The following is a 20030-nucleotide window of genomic DNA, read 5'->3' as shown; positions in this document are numbered from 1 at the left end:
TGTACCAAGTCACCTATTATGGCTTCCTTCAGTCTCACTTGTGCTTAATTTTTAAGGTTATTGAACAGGCCATTTGAGACAGCATTTACACTAATTTTAGAAATCTTTAGAGTCTTCATCTTGAATGCCAGCAGGCTCATTTCATGAGAAAGTACTGAGATCACCTATAATCTCCTGAGAATGGACAAAAACCAGGCATTTATGTTCATTCTTCTAAAGCTTCCTTTGGTATCAACCTTTGTTATCATTTAGGTATAGGTTAATCAAATCCAAAATGGCAGACTAAAGGTTGTTATAGGATATTATTTTAGTGTGGTATATAAGACTGTTAAAAGAAGCAATGGAAAGCTGTACACTGATTTTTTCAGAGCCAAAATGAAATTTGTATTTGTGGGCTAATCTGAAGAAGAAAGAGAAGTTGAGTAGTGTGAGAGGGAAATTTCCCCTGAAAACATTTCCCAGATGCACTGGGGCTTTTTAAAATACATATATATGTATATTTGTCTTTTGGCTTACTAGACATTCAGTCATGTCCTGATCCAAAGATTTCAGGGATACTTTCAGACACCTTGCTGCCTAAGGATACAAATGGTCTTGGAAAACACCATAATTTCTTTACCTTTATGCCTGATTACTGACAAATATTTTGGACAATGGGGAAATTATACTCCTAAATCTAACCAGTTAGTACCACAAAATGTATTGTTCTGAGAAAATCCTAGCACTGCCAAGAAACAACATAAATAAATACATAAATAATGGGGAGGGGAAGAAATATAATGAAACACATTTTTGTAAATCTTACTTAATCCCCCCCCCCAAAAAAAAAAAAAAAAAAAAAAAAAAAATTAGTCCCAATCCACAGCCATTCCTAAAGCAAGGTAAGTATTTTCTGAAGGAAATATTTATCTGTGCAGTTTCCCCAAAGCTATTGTCTCCAGCTCCTGCATCAAGTTTTCTTATCATCTGGCAATTCAGACACTTTGAGCAAGAAACATTATTCTGAAAACAATGTTGAATAAATTCTGGTCATATTCTTTGTTGCCCCTCTGCACTTTTCTTCCCCTGCTTGCTTGTGCCTCATCCTGGGAGCAAATCCTTTGCAATACAGGAAAGAAACTTGACCAACATTTTTAGAGGGCAAAGTAAGGTAAAACAAAGCACAGCCCTGGAATACTTAATAGTGTCTATAAATTGTAAAAATGAGCACTGTTGTGGAAATATTTATACAAAAATTCAGGAATTTTAAAATCATAAAGTAATTCTTGTTTGATGAGGCAAATGTTGCCTTTAGCACTCTTCATTTTGAGAAGGAATATATATATGTATATATATTCTTCATCAGAAATAATGAAAATTACTTATTGTGAATTTTATACCTCAACTTCAGGATTTTCTCTGCAGTTTGACAGCTTTTGTGTAATGTACCATAATAATAATAATAAACAATTCTTTGCTCTATGTATTTTCTATCAAAGTCACTTCTAAGTATGGAATTGAACTGACAAAGAAGTACAGAGAAGGTATTCCAGGCAAAATGGAGAAGGAAAGGTGCATCATGGAGATCTCTGCACAGAAAAGATTAAAAACACACTATTAAAAATTCTAATATTGGTATGTAAATATTAAGCTATTCATATTTGATTTTGACAGGATCAGTAAACATTATTTAGTTATTTATCATTCTCTTTTGAAAAATGAATTATGGTCATTTTCCCAGCTAAGAAGGATCATCTCTAAATCACCGGTGCTTTGTCTTCCAGGGGACAAATTTGTTCCTGTCCATCAACTGCGCAAAATATATGTTGGTATACTTTTAAAGAGTTAAATTGCTACTTAAGGTCTCATCCTAATTGATTTTTTCAATTGTAACCCTCTCATCTACCCTCATACAGGTGAGGGTAGGACAGTCGTGAACATGTGAGACAGTCACCTTAAACACTTTTTGTAGTCACTGGGAAGAAACAGGGCCTGGTAACCTGAGATTCATCTGACTGGTTTTAGGGCAAAATGAATCACACCCAATAATTTCCAGTTACTCAGCAGCAAGTGCAGAGGAAGCCAAGACAACTACCTCAGATGTAAATGTGTACGTCTGGTCAAATAAACCCCTATAAAATTGTCCACTGAAATCAACAGACAGAAATTACTCCCAAATCTGTAGTGAGATTAATGAAGAATAATAATATTTCTGCCATTGTGTCAGGAGTATATAAGGGGAGTTATATTATATGGTCAAAAATTACAGGAAGGTTACTGTTTTTTATTAAAATCAAGAGGGCAATAATCCATTCTGCAGTCTCTCCCTCATTGCTTCACATACATTTGTGACCCAAACCCACTTAATATAATCCCAGGCACAGTCTTTCCTGTGTCTTTTCTCTCCCTGTGGTGTTGTTCTTCCTTTGTTATAATCTATTATGGACAAATGGTGGTTAGAGAAGTCTTCGTAGTTAACCAGAAACATATACGGAAACTGGAGTGAGCCATGGGAAAGTTGTCTTGCACATAATTAACAACAGAACAAGGCTGCCGTCCTGCCTGTCTGACAGTTTAGATTGAGGAATTTAGTTCTTCATCTGAACACATGCCAAAGACAAGGGATTTCCCAAGCCCCACACAGGATATAGGGAAAAATATATAAAAGATAAATTTCCCTACCACTGTACATGTTTTCTTGCCAGGCAGTGCAACTGAAAATTGGTATGCCACTTGGATGAAGCACATATGCCTTTGGGTGGCAAAATCACCTTATCTATACTGGTGCTGTGTCACTTCCTATAGTCACTTACACAGTGCAGACCATGGAGTAAGTGCTGGATGTAAGCCCCGTGCTTCATGAGAGTGTCTGGCTGCTGAAACTCAAGTAGTTCCACTGCATGCAGGTTTATGTTCTGTGGTTTGTTGCTTACAACCCCATCAGCACCACCTCTACAGAAGCATAATTAAAACTCATTTCTTCTACAGGTATCCCACACAAAGCCAAAACATGAGGTCAGTTTTATACCCTGCTTCAGCTTTTCCCACAGATTTTTGTGAAAAAACACCCATCCTAGGTCTATTGCATTGAGTGAATCTTATTTTGTGAAAGTGTGTTTGACACAATTCTTTTATATATTCAAATCACTGTTCTTGAGTGCGCTGAGCCATTAATGTCTTGGTCTTTTGGTTTTAGTACTTTACAGTCATAGCAGATGTTTAGAAAATTGTGTTCACAGGATTGGATCCATTGCATCTGCTTCTTCTGAAACATGCTGCTTTTCGAGCTCATTGCACTCTCTTAAATTAAGAGAAAAGCCAAGAAGTCTGATCTCAAGCTTGGTATTAATCAGAAAAAAAAAAAAAAAAAAAAAAAAAAAGGCAAATGATGCTTACAAATTTGTTTAAGAATTTCTTTGCAAACCAGAGTAAGATTGCAAGATTCAGAGTGAAAAACTTTAAGAGATTCTCTGAAAGAGCATTGTTTGTGTCTTTCTGTTGATTAAAAACTATTTCTATATAAGGAGAAAACACATTGTGTTTGGGATTATCATCATCACATAACAATTATCACAGGAGGTGGCGTAGTTAAATTAGCAGCAGCAGAGTACTGGTGGCTGCCTTCTCTTGGTCTTTTTCAGTGACTTTGAACCCTGACTAAATAGCTTTAGATGGCTAAATCTGGGTCAGGTTAATCCCACCTGCAGTGCTCAATTTAGGTGTCTTCGGCTGGATGCAGTTGCTCACACAGTATAATATTGTTTGAGATGCACTCAAGTATCCTGCCTATATGCTAGCTGCCAGTCCAAAAGGACAGATGTCTCGCAGAGGTCCTGAATCACATCTACCAAGCAATATATCCAGTCACCCTAGACACCTATGTGTGGAAAGCTAACTCAAGTCAGTGTATACATTGTCTCAGTATAAAAGATTCAGTCTTCTGTTACCCAGGCCTAATACATTTGGCTCTTTCAAAAAGTAGTCAAACATAAAAAATAGTCATCTATTCTGTTTATAAGCAGAACATTTCCTATAGTATTATTTCTTATCAACATTGGGAATATCTGTTTATCCTATATTCTCTGCTCAAACCCATAGATCTATATTTTTACATTTGTTTTCAGAAATGAATATGTTTCTTGTGATGCATTATGCCTTCTAAACTGTGATTCAGCATGAAAAATTAGGGCACAGGTATATGAAATACAAGGGCACAGGATCAAAATGGCTGGAAGTGATCCCAACTACCTCTGCAAAGAGACCTCCATTGCACTTCATTTGTGTATAAAAGTAAACAGAGAGACACAAAGCACAGGCATCCCAACAATGAATAGCAAGAGAAAAGGTATGTTGGTTATAAGAGCCATGTTGTTGCTAAAGAAACAGAAAAGGACACCCGAAGAAGGAAGAAGGAACAAGGATAATTATGTTGAACCAGAAATGGGAGAATTTTGCAAAGCTCAAAAAAAAAAAAAAAAAAAAAAAAAAAAAAAGTATAGATAACTGGGTGATCGAATATATTAATGTAAACATCTCCTGTAGCAAAAATGTTGAATACACCTCTTTGTGAGGCAGAACTGTACGCAGTGAATTATGTAAAAGACAGGAAGAACAGTTGACATCAATCTGGCAGGTTGAATCTTTTTGAGTAAGAGGTTTGGGTTATGAGCTTTTCTTTTGATCAGTGCTTTGGAAATACTGATGGAAACACCTACATAGCTATTAAGTAAAATGCGACACAGGCACTGGTTAAGAAAGTATTGTATAAAATGTCAAATACATGCCTACTATTGATAATCACAGAAATTTCATGGCTAAAAGTGCAAAGAACTGCTCTTTTTCTCATTGTCCATCACTCATCACTCAGATGCTTTAGTCTAGGAGCACTAAAAATTTTTAAAAGAAATTACCAAATATATATATATATATATATATATATATATATATCTCCAGAAATAATTCATAGATCTGTCTCTAAAAGGTTAGTCCATGGATTGAAGTAAGGGTATTCAAAAGTCCAGGGTTTATTAACTTAAGGGTATTTATAGTCAAAAAGCCAAAACAGGAAAAATTTCCAAACAACTTCGCATTCAGAAGCCCATTAAGCTTAAGATTGCTTCCCTTTATAAAACACCCCAATATGTCTTTTCTGAGGCCAAATCATAAGTTACATAAATATTATTACCCATGATCAGTCTGTCCTAGTTCCATGAGTTTGAGATTTTACAATAACTTCAGGATCATGCTTGCAAATGGCTTCCTTTTCAGAGATCCTAAAATACAAGGACTTTTATATCCAACCCTCATACTATATATCCAACCCTGTGCTAACATCAATGAGATGCAACTGGGCTTGGACAGGAAAAGAACTGCCTCTTCTGCCAATGTTTTTAAGAGTTCGGTGTTACTGCTTTGTTTTGTTTTGTTCTGTTCTGTTTTGTTTTTAATCTGCTTCCAGCTGGTATGCCATCAAAGTTTTTCTAAATGTTAAGGGAGAAAAGAGAAGAGACAAAGAAAACACTATGAAGGCTGCTGATTCCACAGCTCCTACTGCTCTTGGATGCTGTGTCCTGTGCATTTACCCTGAGAATGCTGTATGTTGAGCTGATTTACGAACAACATAAATCTACTTTTCCTCAGTCCATTGCACTTTCTCAGACTCTTCAGATCCCTTGCAAAAGCTAAGCTCCATTTCAAAAGCACAGGTATATAACAGGTGAGATAAATGACTACCTATTTCCCAGATGGAAATTTAGTAGAGAAGGAGGAGACTTGACAACTTAGTACATTCAATTTTTGACTTTGTTAGTAAGAGGAAAGAAGCTAGTGACTATCATGAGGTAAAGGTGAGGATTGGCTTTCTGAAGTATTTATTAAAGAAAATTATAATGAACCACAGACGCAAAGAAGTAGCTTCCACAAAGGTTGACTTCCAACTTTGTTTCGCTTGTTTACCAGGGCAATTTTTTTTTTTTTTTTTTCCTGAAATTTTCTGCAGCATCAGAGACATCTAGTGGCTGAAAAGAGTAAAACAGGGACGCATGTAGACAGGTCCTAATCTTTCCCCCTGAAATCCAGAAGAAATCACGAGTCAGTCACCAACTTCAACAGAGTTGAGGAAAGAAAAACATTATCCCTCCTGCTATTGCCACTGTCCTCCCCTACCTCCCAAAATACGGATCTGGAAAAAGAGAGGAGGTGTGGATGAATGATGATAAAAGATACATGTGAGTATGGAAATGAGAGAAAGTACATTAACATATTGGTATCTTAGCATGGTGTATAAAGCAGATTGATTGAATCCTGTGAAATGTAAGCCTAAATCTCACTCAGATACTATTCTGAATTCCATACAAAGCAAACAAACAAATAAACAAAAATTGGTTGCTTTTTTTTTTTTTTTTTTTTTTTTTTTTACCAAAGCCCTTGAATTTCTAAAAAAAAAAAAAAAAAAAAAAAAAAAAAATAGTTTGTTTTTTTTTTTTTTTTTTTTTTTTTTTCCCACAGCCCTTGGAATTGTCAACAAAGAACATGACTAGAAATATAACTCAGGTCATCAGCTGTTGCATGGAATTCAGAGAGGTTTCTGGAAAAGCCAAGCAGATAATCTCCTGCCTACTGCTGAGAAAATCACCCTGTTGCAAACTAAAAAGACCATAACAGGCTGAAATTCAACACTGCTGGACAAAATAAGATAGTTCCCTCCCTGGTGCAATTCTGCTGAAATCAGGGAGTTACACGACAGATCAGTTTGTCCCAGTGCATTTCACTTATAACATTTGTTTAAATAAAATAAAATAAAATAAACCACAGTTAAAATCTCGACATCTATTTTCTGTAGCAAAAAGATTGTCTAAAAAAATGGGATTCCATTCCCATTCACTAGCAAGTCATGATTCCTAAGGGAAACCAGAGTGCACAGAGATATTACAGAATCACAGAATCACAGAATGGTTGAGGTTAGAAGGGATCTCTGGAGATCCTCTGGTCCAACCCCCCTGCCAAGCAGAGTCACATAATGCACATTGCACAGGATGGCATCCAGGCAGGTTTTGAAGATCTCCAAGAAGGATACTCCACAGCCTCTCTGGGCAATCTGTTCCAGTGCTCTGTCACCCTCACAGTAAATAAATGTTTTATCGTATTCAGATGGAAGCTTCTGTGTTTAAGGTTGTGCCCATTGCCTCTTGTCACTGGACACCACTGAAAAGAGTCTGGTCCCATTCTCTTGACATCCTCCCTTCAAATATTTGTGTATGTTGATCAGATCCCCTCTCAGCATAGTTTCCAGGAGGATCCGTTCCATGATCTTGCCAGGCACAGAGCTGAGACTAACTGACCTGTAGTTCCCCAGGTCTTCCTTTTTCCCTTTTTAAAAATAGGATTTGTTTCCCTTTTTTCAGTCGGTGGGAATTTCACTATAGATACAAACACACACTTCTGTACATTTTTGTCTAGGCAGCTACACCCAGTCCATATGGGATGAGGTGGAATGTCTGTTCTCTTAAGTTGTTATAAGTTGAACAAACATATATATATGAATTGTGACAGAGCGTGGGTGTGTTTTGCTTGCTTGGAACATTTTGTAGCTCAGTGTAGTTTAGATGTTCATTTTCCTTGCTGTTTTACCCTGGGTCATGTGCAGATCTTTAGAGAGAAGAGAAGCAGGGTGTACCTTTCCAAAGAGCATCTGAAGATGGTGAGCCAGAAGAAACCTCTGGGATTCTGGTTGAGGCATGGAAGAGACACAGGTGAGGAGACATTCAACCACAAGGGAGAATACAGCTTTCACAGAAACTGGGACATTGCTGAAAAATTTGGGGGGCAAAAAGCCCAGGCAAACCTCAGATGACATGGAAAGCAAAGAGATTTTTTCACAGGTTATCCTTATATGATCCAAATAAATAAATAAATACATACATACATACATACATACATACAATGGAATAAAACAAAAAAATAAATATATATATATATATTTAAAAAAAAAAAAAAGAAAAAAAAAGAAGAAGAAGATTCAAATCCTGTCATGCTTAAGGATACAGCAAGGGTGGATGTACTTCATAGTTCTTAGGGCTCTTTCCCAGTATTGTACACATGAGGACCCATTTCTGCCCAGTGTACTACAAGGCAGAGCGAGGCCATGATGGAATGAACATAATGCATCCCGCTTCCCCAGCACAAACAAGCAGTCGTGCAAGGAAGGAAGTCTGGGGTCTGATCTCTTTCAGTCTCCCTGCTTAAGCTTTAGGCATGCACATTATCTGTGCTTTCCAGAGAACTGAGGATAAAATTACCCTTGGAAGTTTTTCCTTTTTTTTTTTTTTTTTTTTTTTCATGCATGTCAGGGCAAGCCAAGCCTGTTAGCCCATGTATAAACTGCAGAATGATTTGATACACTGAAGCTGCAGGTTAATAACGAGTTCTACATTTCTGAATTAATGGGAAATATAATGAAAATAACACCTAGCTCAGGTGCTTTGTTTATTATTTTTTTAGCACTAAGGATTTTGTTATTTCTACCCAAACCATCTTTTAATTTTCTCAGTCTGGTTACATGTAAGCATTTGGTGCAGTTTATCAAACACAACATACTAGATATTTGTTCACTCTGCAGACCAGCCTTCCAGTGGCAAAGATACAGTGGCCCTCATTGGGAAAGTGTTAAAAAATCACTTGGCTCTGGCAACAGCATAGATGTCTCAATCTGCTGCCTTTTTTTTTTTTTTTTTCCTAAATGCCTCTGTGTTCCTGTCAATATTATAACTGCCTCTCCACAATAACCATTATGTTCTGTCATGTCAGTTATCCACAGCACCTGTTAAGCTGACCCATCATACAGCAACTGAGCCACTTACATCCTATTTTTTTGGCTGGTGACCAAGATGCTCCAATTGATTTTTTTTACTAATTCCCGGCAAGATCAATGCACGACTGAAATTCAGTGCCACACGGCTCTCTTCATCACTGTAATCAGATAGTTGGCTGCAGCACGCAGGAGACACAAGGGCAGCAAACAAAGAACAGGCAGAAATGAAGATAAGGTATATATTATGCTGCAAAATTTTTCATCAGCCAAATGGCTTTGAGTTTACTTCACATCTCTCCAGACCAATGCTCTTACTTCCTACAGGGATTGCACTCCTGTTCATTACCAAGTAGTTTAATTTCTGCGCTGGTCTGTACATGGGTAAAGTTCATCTTGGTTATCTATATCTGGGGACAGAATTTCACTATAAGTAAGTACTAACATGCATGGATACATGATGCAACGTAGCAAGGTACCTTGCACCTTATCTTGATCTCGTGATAATAGCTCCCTGTGGCTTCCCTTTATCTTTTGTGCTTTGAATCTACCCAAGGTACTTCAAGAGACAAAAACACTTTTCTACCTGAGTTTAAAAAATGTCAAAATTGCGAGGAGATGATGGTGACCCTAGTTTCTTCTATGTTAAAAAATGTAAACAACATGAGCACACACCCTCTAGCACTCGTCCATGCTGGCTAACAGTGAGCTCTTTAGCACTGTTGTGGCCAGTGTCCACATTCCCAAACCACCCCTAAGATCAGTGAGATACTGCACAGATCAATCTGGAGATTGGTCATGCTCACTTGAACATTTGGACCAAATCACCCCTTTCTGGGAGAAAGAGTTAAGTCATATGTCTGTGATTGCTCTGTGCTGCTGAACCAGATCTGGCTTATTTTATCTATTAAACCCAGTGCAGATGACAAATATCAATCCTGCTCAGGAAACAGACCCTCACTACTCTGCCAGAACTCTCGAATAGAGCTAATGTTAACAAAGTACTTTTTTTTTTCCTTTTCTTTTCTTTCCTTTTTTTTTTTTTTCTTTTTTTCAGCTTGAGGGCACAAGGATCCTTAATCATTCATAACTTTATTTTCTCTTGCATGTATTCAGTCAACTTTCCAAAGAACAGGAACAGCCATATAAATAGATTGATCAGCGTTCAAGACACTGGAGTGCCTCCAATGTCTGTGGGCTATTTTCAAAATTCTCTCTTGTTGCAGGTTTAGGGCTTGAGGAGAAAATAAACAATATCTGATATTGTGTTTCTGCAACAAAGATGGAGTTGGATTATGCTAACTGTATTACATAGCTTTTTATTCCTCTGTTTTTGTTGTTGTTGTTTGTTTGTTTATTTATTTTTAGATAAGAGGGTATGATTGCTAAAGTCACTCACATCCCACTCTTGCATGGCCAGGTCCAGGAAAAGTATTCATTTGAAGTTCATTGGCTGCCACATGGCTACAAGTTTCTCCCTAAATCTTATTTCAAATAGCCAATCGGTCAGGCAGACTTGTATAAAACAATTTATGCCATCTCCTCTGGCACAGCAACAGCATCTTTAGCAAGCTTTCAGTACTACAGGAATCTGCCTAAGCAATCTATGCTGTACTATTTGTCACAACGTTGCCCACCCTCTGTAACTGCGTTGCTCCAAATTATGTATCACTAAAGCCCTGTTGGGAATTTTCACATTTGCTTTGCTGAAATTTTCCATGTAGATGATAACACAGCAGTTCTTATAAGCCTATCTGCTGGTGTTACTAGGAAAATAAATCAGATCAGGTCTATCTCAGAAATAAATCAAGTACACCAGCTGACACTTACAAACCTTGTTGCTTTCATTAAATGTCAGTGGGCTTTTCATTGCTTTTGCCTATTTTTATTTCATTTTAACTTCTCTCATAAATGCTCTATGCTTAATGTCTTCCAAATCCATTACTCTCCCAGTTCTTTGATACATAGTATATCTCCTCTGCAAAATCATACACTGAGCCTCGGGTAATATATTTTTCAACCTATATCATAATATTCTAATTACTCGCTAATGGGTCTTCTAGGGAAAAAAAAAAAAAAGAAAAGAAAAACAACATAAAAATGTAATTAAGCAAGCCATCCTAAGGCCACACTAATTCTCAGGGTTAACACAAAATATTCCTCTTTATTGCTGCCTCTTGAAATTATAACCTGATGAAAACTAAAATTTAGCTTTTTGGATAACTGAAGGTCATTAATCTTTGGCTACATGTCAGTTCCTATCATGAAAAAAAAAAAAAAAAAAAAGAAAGAAAAGAAAAAGGAATATAAATAGTAATTTCACTCTTTATATTAGATTGTATGTTGTATGATATAACCAAGATGTCTCTTCAAATGCAATGATAAATATGCTCATAAGGTTTTCTCCTTAGCACACCTCAGCCTACAACACTTGCACATATCTCACAGAAACGATTTCCTGACAGATTATTTGGAGTGAAAAATATTAGCTCCAAGCTGTATTAAAGTGTGCCATTAATAGCTGCAGAGCTTTTCCAGTAATCTAATGATTCCAACATTTTAAAATTCAATTTTTTGAAACCCTATGTTTGCACATTCAGATTGCCCACTTACATAATTTATTATTTTTAAATAATGTTTATACAAATCAAATTGTCCTTTCTTCAAAAGAAAAAAAAAAAAAAAAAGACATGCTACACACTGAGAGCAGCATGTGATTTTTATTTATTTATTTATTTTGGAATAACTGTGTTTCTCTTGTATATGGAAAGCAGTATTAGGAGTACTAAATCATCTTGTCTCTAGGAACACATATGAACTGTAAATGAATGAGGTAGGCAATTTTGCTTAATTAGAATCAATAGTATCATCCTTTAATTAACCAATATTGATTGCATTATGCAGAGGGCAGCCTTGCAGAGGATATGTTTTAATGTGATTTCTGTTTGACTTGCAAAAATATGTCAAGGGTCAAATTGAACTTCTATGACGAATATCCCATTCAAGGAGGGCAATCACTCTGAATTCATCTAGGTACTTTCCATAAGGTATATATGAATAGAAAGCCAGTGTTAAATCTTCACCTAGAAAACAGCAAGCTTAAACTGAGGAACGTGAACTTTTTATAATCTTCCTCCAGAGTAACTCTGGAGAAGTACAACATCCTTTTTTTTTCTTTTCTTTTTTTTTTCTTTTCTTTTTTTTATTCCCATTCCCAGTGCAGCATATCCCATGAACACACAACACATGATTTCATGTCAGTTCAAGGCATGGTATGACAAGAAAACAGAGCAGTCTTAAGTCTCATCACTTTTTTTCAGACTTGAGTGCAGTAGCTTCCAGCGATTATTGGGTATAAGAAACACACGTGGTCTCTGACATTCCCCTTTTCCTTTATACAGATAAAGTGAAAGTAATCTCAGAATTGCAGAGTGCTGAACACTGAAAATGTATTAAGCCAGCAATTAAGTTCTGAAACACATACCATTCCATGTCAATACCACTGACAAAAAAAAAAAAAAAAAAAAAAAAAAAAAAAAAAAAAGCAGGCTGTGCAGGCTGTGTAACTCCCAGACATTCCTTACAGTAGCCAGCTATGCTACTTTGCCACCATGGGCAAAGCAAAATAAAATAAATAATAATAATAATAATAAGGTGAAAAGATTGCTGTATGTCTATCTATGAAGTCTGTAGTTTGTATAGACTGGAATTTAGTTGAGCTTTCCAAGGGGAAATAAAAGTATCAGTATGAGTATGAGTACATTCCAGGACATATTCTAGCACCAAGGAAAATTTAATGTTTGAATAAATGTGGTCACTAATTGGTAACTGCAGGTCTTTGCAGTAGCTACTTGTTTGCACCCTGTAATTCTTATCATTATTAGTCATCTTGAGGATTTGTATACCATAAAGTTTTAACTATGATCAGACCTTTACATATGTATATTAAAAAAATAATAATGATAATAATAACAATTAAAAAAATACACAAAGAGGCAGCCTTATTTCCCAAAGTTCTTCTAGAAAAGGACTGAAGGAGGAAGGGAAAAATTGACTCATAGAGATGAAAAACTCACAGTCTCACAGTGGATAGCAGATGAAAACTCTTGTAGTCTTCAAAGTCCCACTTCATTGCTCTCATACCTCCTCCCTTCCTTTCTTCTTGGCAACAGGGACTAATACCTCAGATTTTGGTCTGAAAACACAGGTAGTTACAGCACCAGACAAATGGCATTCACTAGCTTCTCTCATTACAAAGCCTAAGTCCTATAATGGTATACTGCAGTGATGCAATACAATAAGCACAGACACAAACCACACACACAGACTTCCTCTCTTGGAGCACACCAAGAGTGGGCACCATTTTTTCTAGGGTTGTGCAGAGCATGGAGACATGTATGGAGATTTCCATGTGTCAGCATGCACAACACTACACAGGGAAGTCTGTCTGAGCAACCCTCTGCAGTTTTTCACAGCCTGTCAGTGGAAGTGACAGCCTCCGTGGTCTCCACGTGGCCGTAACATGGCTATGCACTCAAGCACCTGCAAGAACAGGAACCTGCCAAGGGAAAACGTAAGTTCCAGTAGCTACTCCTGTCAACAAATGGGGTAGTAGTCTAACATCAGCAAAACAAAAAGGTGATAGGGGCACGATCATCACTCCATCAGCAACACAAAGATACCTCCATTCATTCAAAGTATTATATTGATTGGGAGTAGCATTCAACTTAATTTTTCCTCCAGTCTTTTAAATGAAATTATATATTTATTTGATTGATCACATTCTAGGTGGTCTCCATTTCAAAGCTTCCCTTTCTGGGTTATTTTCCCCTAGCTACCATTAATACAATGCCAATGCTAATGAAGCACTCAATAGAATATAAATACTAATGAGGTGTGCTGGACTCACTAGTTAGCAGGCCTGCTGGGGGAAGAGAATCTAACAGGTGAATGAAACCATGAAAATGCATAACTGTTATGTTCTGGACAGTCTGGAGGGTGTTTAGATCTGTGGGTTTTTTAACCCCTTAGCTGTTCATAATCCTGGTTCTTTGGCTTCAGTTTGTCCACACAAGCCTTTAGGTCAATAGGAGCCCAAAAGCCTTTTAGGTAGAAAAGCTGTTACTTACATAGCTAGGCAGGAAAATAGATGTAGCTCTTTTGCCTGTGTAAATAAGTTTTTCCCCACAATGGCATGACCTATTTAAGCAAAGGACTTTCTTACTGCTGAAAGGTAAGTGGATGGAGAGCTTGCCGACATAATTATGCCCATTAGAAACCTGTTTTCATGCCTTTTCCTATCATATGCGCAAAGTTTTGCAGAGTATGGCTGATATTTGTGGGAAGCCATCCCTCATATACTGCTACTCTTGGTTTGGTTTTCTGCAGTGAGAATGATCCTGTAACACTGCAAAACCCCAAAAGGAAGGCGTGCCCTGGCAAGGGTTCAAAATGGCTTTTAGTTCAGAGCATGGCAGCAGTGAGGAAAAAAAATAAGTCCCTGTATGCACCCCTGGTGATAAAAACAGAAACCACAAACCAAAATCAATCTGAAAATGTCTAATCAGGCAAACAAGGTGGCCTTACATATCTGCAATAAACATGGTTTAAGTTAACCTATTTCTTTTTGACTCTTACCTAGCTAAAGTCCTATTAATCTCTCAGTAGGATAGTTGCTAGCCAACAACTGAGTAGCAGCAACTTGTGGAGATAGTGTAAGATAATTGCAACTGACTGACAATACTTTATTCTTATTTGCCAATGCATGCAGTTTATATATTAATGAGGAAGATATCTCAGTGATTAGACTGAAGTATGGCATATGGGTTTATTTGTTTTCTTTGACACAGACTTAGGCTAAAGTGTCTTCAAGAGAATTATTTCTCTGTACCTCAGTTTCCCAACTTCACAGTTGCTGTAATAACCCTGCCTTCTAATTTTCAGGCTGGAGTAGCTCATTAGGTGCACCTGTACAAAGTTTTGCATGGAGAGGGTGTGAAGTGGGTGTGATTTCAGCCTAGAACTGAAGGTAGCACCTTAAAATCAGACTTCTACATATCAATGGAGAACATGCAAGTTGGATTTCATGATAAAAGTTTTTCCCCCCTTCCCTGCATTGGTCCAATCCTACTCATGGGAAAGAGATTAGAAAGGTGTGCAGAGTTCTCATGAACGTTTTCCCAGCTGAGGAAATTCACAAGCAAAGCATGAATAAGGTATTCTCCATGCTTTCAGCCAGTACTGATGTAATGACCATATCATATAACACACATCAGTGAATTAATTCCCCACTTCACCTGTTAAAAACATTTGTTTTCTCCCAGGTTTCTTGGCAAGAACTATGAATTTATCATCATTCCCTCCCCCTAAATCCCCTCCTCAGTCCTTAAAAAAAAAAAAAAAAAAAAAAAAAAAAAAAAAAAAGTTGTCAGTCTCAGTCACCATACCATCTCCTTTTATTAATAGAGCCTTGACATAGGAGAGTTTTCTGGCCAGGCATTTTTCACACCCAAATAGGCTCAAATAAAAAAATATTGCCAGCACAATGATTTAAATGTAAGATGTAACACTACAGCACTTGCCTAACTTGATTTTTTAATGTCAGCTCCAATGTGTCTGACACATGCAAGGCATAAATGAATATCCATATTTCTTTGGAATTAAAGGTTCCCTGACAGCTCACGGTATGGAGCATACGGCACTCCTGATGGGTCGCTACTAAGGACTGGCATTACTTTCACCTCCTTCGTTCTTCCCAGCCAGATTTACTAATGGGAGCCAAAAGACTCTCCCCAGTAACCTCAAGGGCAAATGTCTCAAAATATTTGATATAAACCAGTCTATGCTATATTTACTAATTGCATTTGTCAATCTCTCTTGCCAAAATTTCCTCAAGTAACAGAACCTTTGGCAATGAACATGGAGATCTATATATTTTGGTACAGGGAATATTTTTTGCAGTATGAGTTAGAGGTTATAAATGAGAAATGACTCCTTGTTTTGTAGAGTTGGTCCACAGAGCTGCTTCAACCCACACAGTGTTAGAATTGGCACATTTCTCCTTTTTAAAATAACTTTTTCTGATCTATTTCACTTGGCTTCTTTCTCCGCCTCCTAATTTCTTTGTTCAGTACTTCCTCGCGACACAGAGTCATCACACCATTCATCTGCATCAATCTGTCTGCTGCTCACAGACTTTGCTGGGTCTGCCTCATCAAGTGCAGTCACTAAATTCTCCTTTTTTTTCTTTTTTTTTTTCTTTTTTTTTTTTTTTCTTTTTAAGTCAGTAATTGCCTTCAGTTTCACTCTGTCATTTTTGCTTGTGCAGTTGTCTATTAGATTTTGGTCTACCGTTTCAGAAGTCTGTGTCAGGTTCCTTGAGTCATATAAACTCCAGTTCTGCCAGTGATTTACTGGCCCATCTTGTTTGAATCTGTTGAAATTATGCTTATGAACATACAATTCACTGTTCATCATGGAAGAAGTAACATATCTAGCACCTGTAGCCATGTGCTCATATATCAGGCACAGGACTTGTCTCCTCTAAATTTAGGATGTGGTACTGTTTGAGATGAAACTAGTAACTTAATATGCCTGCATGTAGGTGTCTACATGTGAGACAGCGACCAAACTCCTGTTATAGCAGCACAGACTCTCAGTTCATTTGTCCTCTTGTAAGCTTCTTGTGCTGTCTGAGATGCTCTAAAACTTTCTGCCTGGCTTCCAGCCATGGGTCTCAAGTCTCTTGTCAATATAGGAAGTAGAGTCTAGAGCAATTCAATTTATCTTAAGTCTGGTAAAAGCCAGTGGTTCAGCTGAATCGCTTTTCAGCCTCCAGTATAGTGATTAAATTTTCATTGACTAAAGGGGGAGTTTAAGCTTTTAACTCACATGTAGATACCTACACATGGGCATCTGAATTTAAATGTCTTAACCTGGAGCTGACTTCAACCCCACAGTTTCAGTTCAGTTGCCCAAACATATGGTGCAATTTGCAATGCTTTAGTGTCCAAGACACCCACATGAAGCTGACAGATATGACACATAAGGTACAAGAGCACTATATGAGCCACGTGAAATACCCTGGGGCACCTCAAACGGCACTAGAAAATTATATTTAGGCTACTGAATGACTGAATGCCTGCAATATAGATGCCTAAACAGATCTGGTTGGCTTAAGCTCAGACTAAGGTTTGAATTGTGCCTAGGAAAAGCTTATAATCTTTTGGTGTGAAGAAGACATTTTCAGGAAATATATATATATATATATATATTAGAAGTCCTTGGCTATAATTATAAGAAAGGGTCTGCTATCATGTAAAAATTAACTGTGAAATCGAGCTAGTTGTCTAAATTAACTACATAGTTAATACAAATCTATGTTCTTTCAGATGACAATTCACATTATGATAAGAGAGATGTCTAGATCAGACAGGATAAGTTGCCCTCTAAGAGAGGTCTATTACGCTCTATGGATTATGGAAGGTACCCAAGTCCTTAGATACCTAACATTTAATAGGTAACGATGAATAAGATTCCATGCTGCATTTCCCTTCTTGTCATCTGACAATTACCCAGCTCCCTAAGTGTTAAATATGGGAAGATGTTTTTCAGTAGGTGCAAGTTTTAAGCACTGGTCTAAAGGGTAACTTTCTGTCAACTGTTTGTATCACATCCATCATTGTAGCCAATATCATGACTTCCCCTTATAAATCCAATATGGGTATCTACATCTGGAATGAATATTACTGTTCAGCCTTCTACTGAAACAGAAAAAAAGGGTGTCTCCCTGCCAGGCTGAGGCTGAAACCCAGAGGGGCCACAGCCCCTCCAGGCAGATACCTATACCGAAACAGACCTCCCAGAAGATCTGCCCAGACTCCCAGTTGCAGGGAACTTCTGAATCTAGAGGTCCCCCTAGGGTCTGAAAGTGAAAATGTGCGAAAAGGTATTAGTAATTGGAGATTTCTCACTGAGAGGCACTGAAGCACCTATTTGCCATTTTGACAATTTCTCTAGAGAGGTTTGCTGCCTGCCAGGGTCCTGCATTTGCAATAATATGAAGAGGCTACCGAGCCTCGTAAAGCCAGAGGACTACCACATGTTCCTACTCTTTCATGTAGGTTTGAATGATGATGCAATGAGGAGACTTCAAAATATCAAAAGGGATTTAATGCCCCTTGGAAAGATGTAGAAGGGGTTGGGAGCAACAGTAGAGTTCTCTCCTCAGTTGGGACCCGGGAAGAAGGACACAGATGGATCAGGTGAATGACTGGCTGTGTGGCTGCTCCTATGCTCAGGGTTTGGGGTTCTATGATCTTGGATGCAGCTTCAGGAGGCATGTAGACACTGGATGGAGTGCACCTGACCAGGTGGGGCAAGAGTGTTCTGAGCAGTATTCTGGCTGAGTTTATTAGGAGAGCTTTAAACTATATTCAGTGGGGGAAAGAGATGTACTTCTGTGTGACAGAGGAGAACCAAGGAACACCTGCACTTTAGGAAGCAACAGAGAAATACCCATGAACTGTACCAAAGGAATTAGAAGGGGCTCTCTTTAAAAGGTGATACATCTGATAACCCAGCTGAAGTGTCTCTACCAATGCATGCAGAATGGGAAACAAGCAGAAGGAACTGGAAACCATGGTGCAGTTAGAAAACTATGACCTAATTACTATCACAGAAACAAGGTGAGATGAATCACACAACTGGAACACTGCAATAATTCAAGCTTTTCAGAAGCGAAAGGCAGAGAAGGAGGGGCAAAGGTGTTTCCCTTGATGTTAAGAAATTAGATTATAAAGATCTGCCTCTGAGAAATAGCCAACAGCTTGTTGGTTAAAACCAGGGACTGGAACAATAAAGGACACTTTGTGGTTGTGGGCTTACTACAGGCCTACTACAGGCCACCTGATCAAGGAAAACCTGTTGCTGAGGCCTTCCTGCTGCAGCTACAAGAAGCATCACACTCACAGGCACTCATCCTGATTGAGGATTTCAGCCACCCAGATGTCTGCCAGAAAAAACTACACTTCAAGCAGGGACGTGTGGCCTGGGAAGAGTACAGAGACACCATTTGTATCTTGGTTTTGGCTAGGACAGAGATAATTTTCCTCCTAGCAGCTGGTATGGTGCTGTGTTTTGGATTTAGGATGAGAATAATGTTGATAACACACTGATGTTTTAGTTGTTGCAGAGCAGTGCTTACAGTAAGTCAATGACCTTTCAGCTTCTCATGCTGCAGTGCCAGCAGGGTACCTGGAGGTGCACAAGGAGCTGGGAGAGGACAGAACCAGGAGCTGACCCAAGGGATGTTCCACACCATGTGGTGTCATGCTGAACAATTAATATGGGGTGACTGGCTGGGAGGTGAGGGACCGCCACACGGGGACAGGCTTTTCTTTGGTCAGTGGATGTTAAGCAATTGCATTGTGCATCACTTGCTTTGTACATTCTATTATCATTATCATCTTCCCTTCCTTTTATGTCCTATTAAACTGTTTTTATCTCAACCCATGAGCTTTAACTTTTTTTCTTTTCTCCCAATTCTCTCCCTTAACTCCCTTTCTCCACTGGAACTGGGGGGAAAGGCCAGGGGGGTGAGGGGAGTGGGGGTTGAAGTGAACTGCTATATGGTGCTTAGCTGCCTGCCAAGTTAAACCTCAAGAGGATAGGAGGATAGGATCAGAAAAGCCAAGGCACAGATGGAACTGAGCTTGGCAAGGGATGCAGGAAAAAAAAGAGGGGGAGGGGGAGGGGGAATTCGGCGTGGGGAGACAACACAACAGGGCATTCTATAAGTACACTGGTCAGAAAAGAAAGGCCAAGGAGAGTGTACCCCCTCTGAAAAATGAGAAAGGTGAACTCGTAACAACAGACATGAAGAAGGCTGAGGTACTCAAACAGTTCTTTACCTCAGTCTTCACTGACAATCAGACTTCCCACATCTCTAGAGTCTCTGAACATCTAGGCAGGGGCTGGGAAAGCAAAGTCTTTCCTACTGTAAGCAAAGATCAGGTTCAAGACTGTCTGGTGAAGCAGAACAGGTTCAGTTCAATGGGGGCTGGTGCCATGCATCCCAGGGTCCTGGGGTAACTGCCTAATGGAGGTGCCAAGCCTTTCTCCATCATATTTGAAAAGTCATGTCAGTCAGGTAAACTCTCCAGTGACTGGAAAAAAGAAATATCACTCCCATTTAGGGTAGAAAGGGAGACATGGGGAACTACAGACTGGTGAGCCTCACCTCTGT

Source organism: Oxyura jamaicensis, chromosome 1 (genome assembly GCF_011077185.1).
Source record: "Oxyura jamaicensis isolate SHBP4307 breed ruddy duck chromosome 1, BPBGC_Ojam_1.0, whole genome shotgun sequence".
Classification (NCBI taxonomy): Eukaryota; Metazoa; Chordata; class Aves; order Anseriformes; family Anatidae; genus Oxyura; species Oxyura jamaicensis.
The sequence above is the reverse complement of the archived record's forward strand: the minus strand, read 5'-3'. Positions refer to the sequence as shown.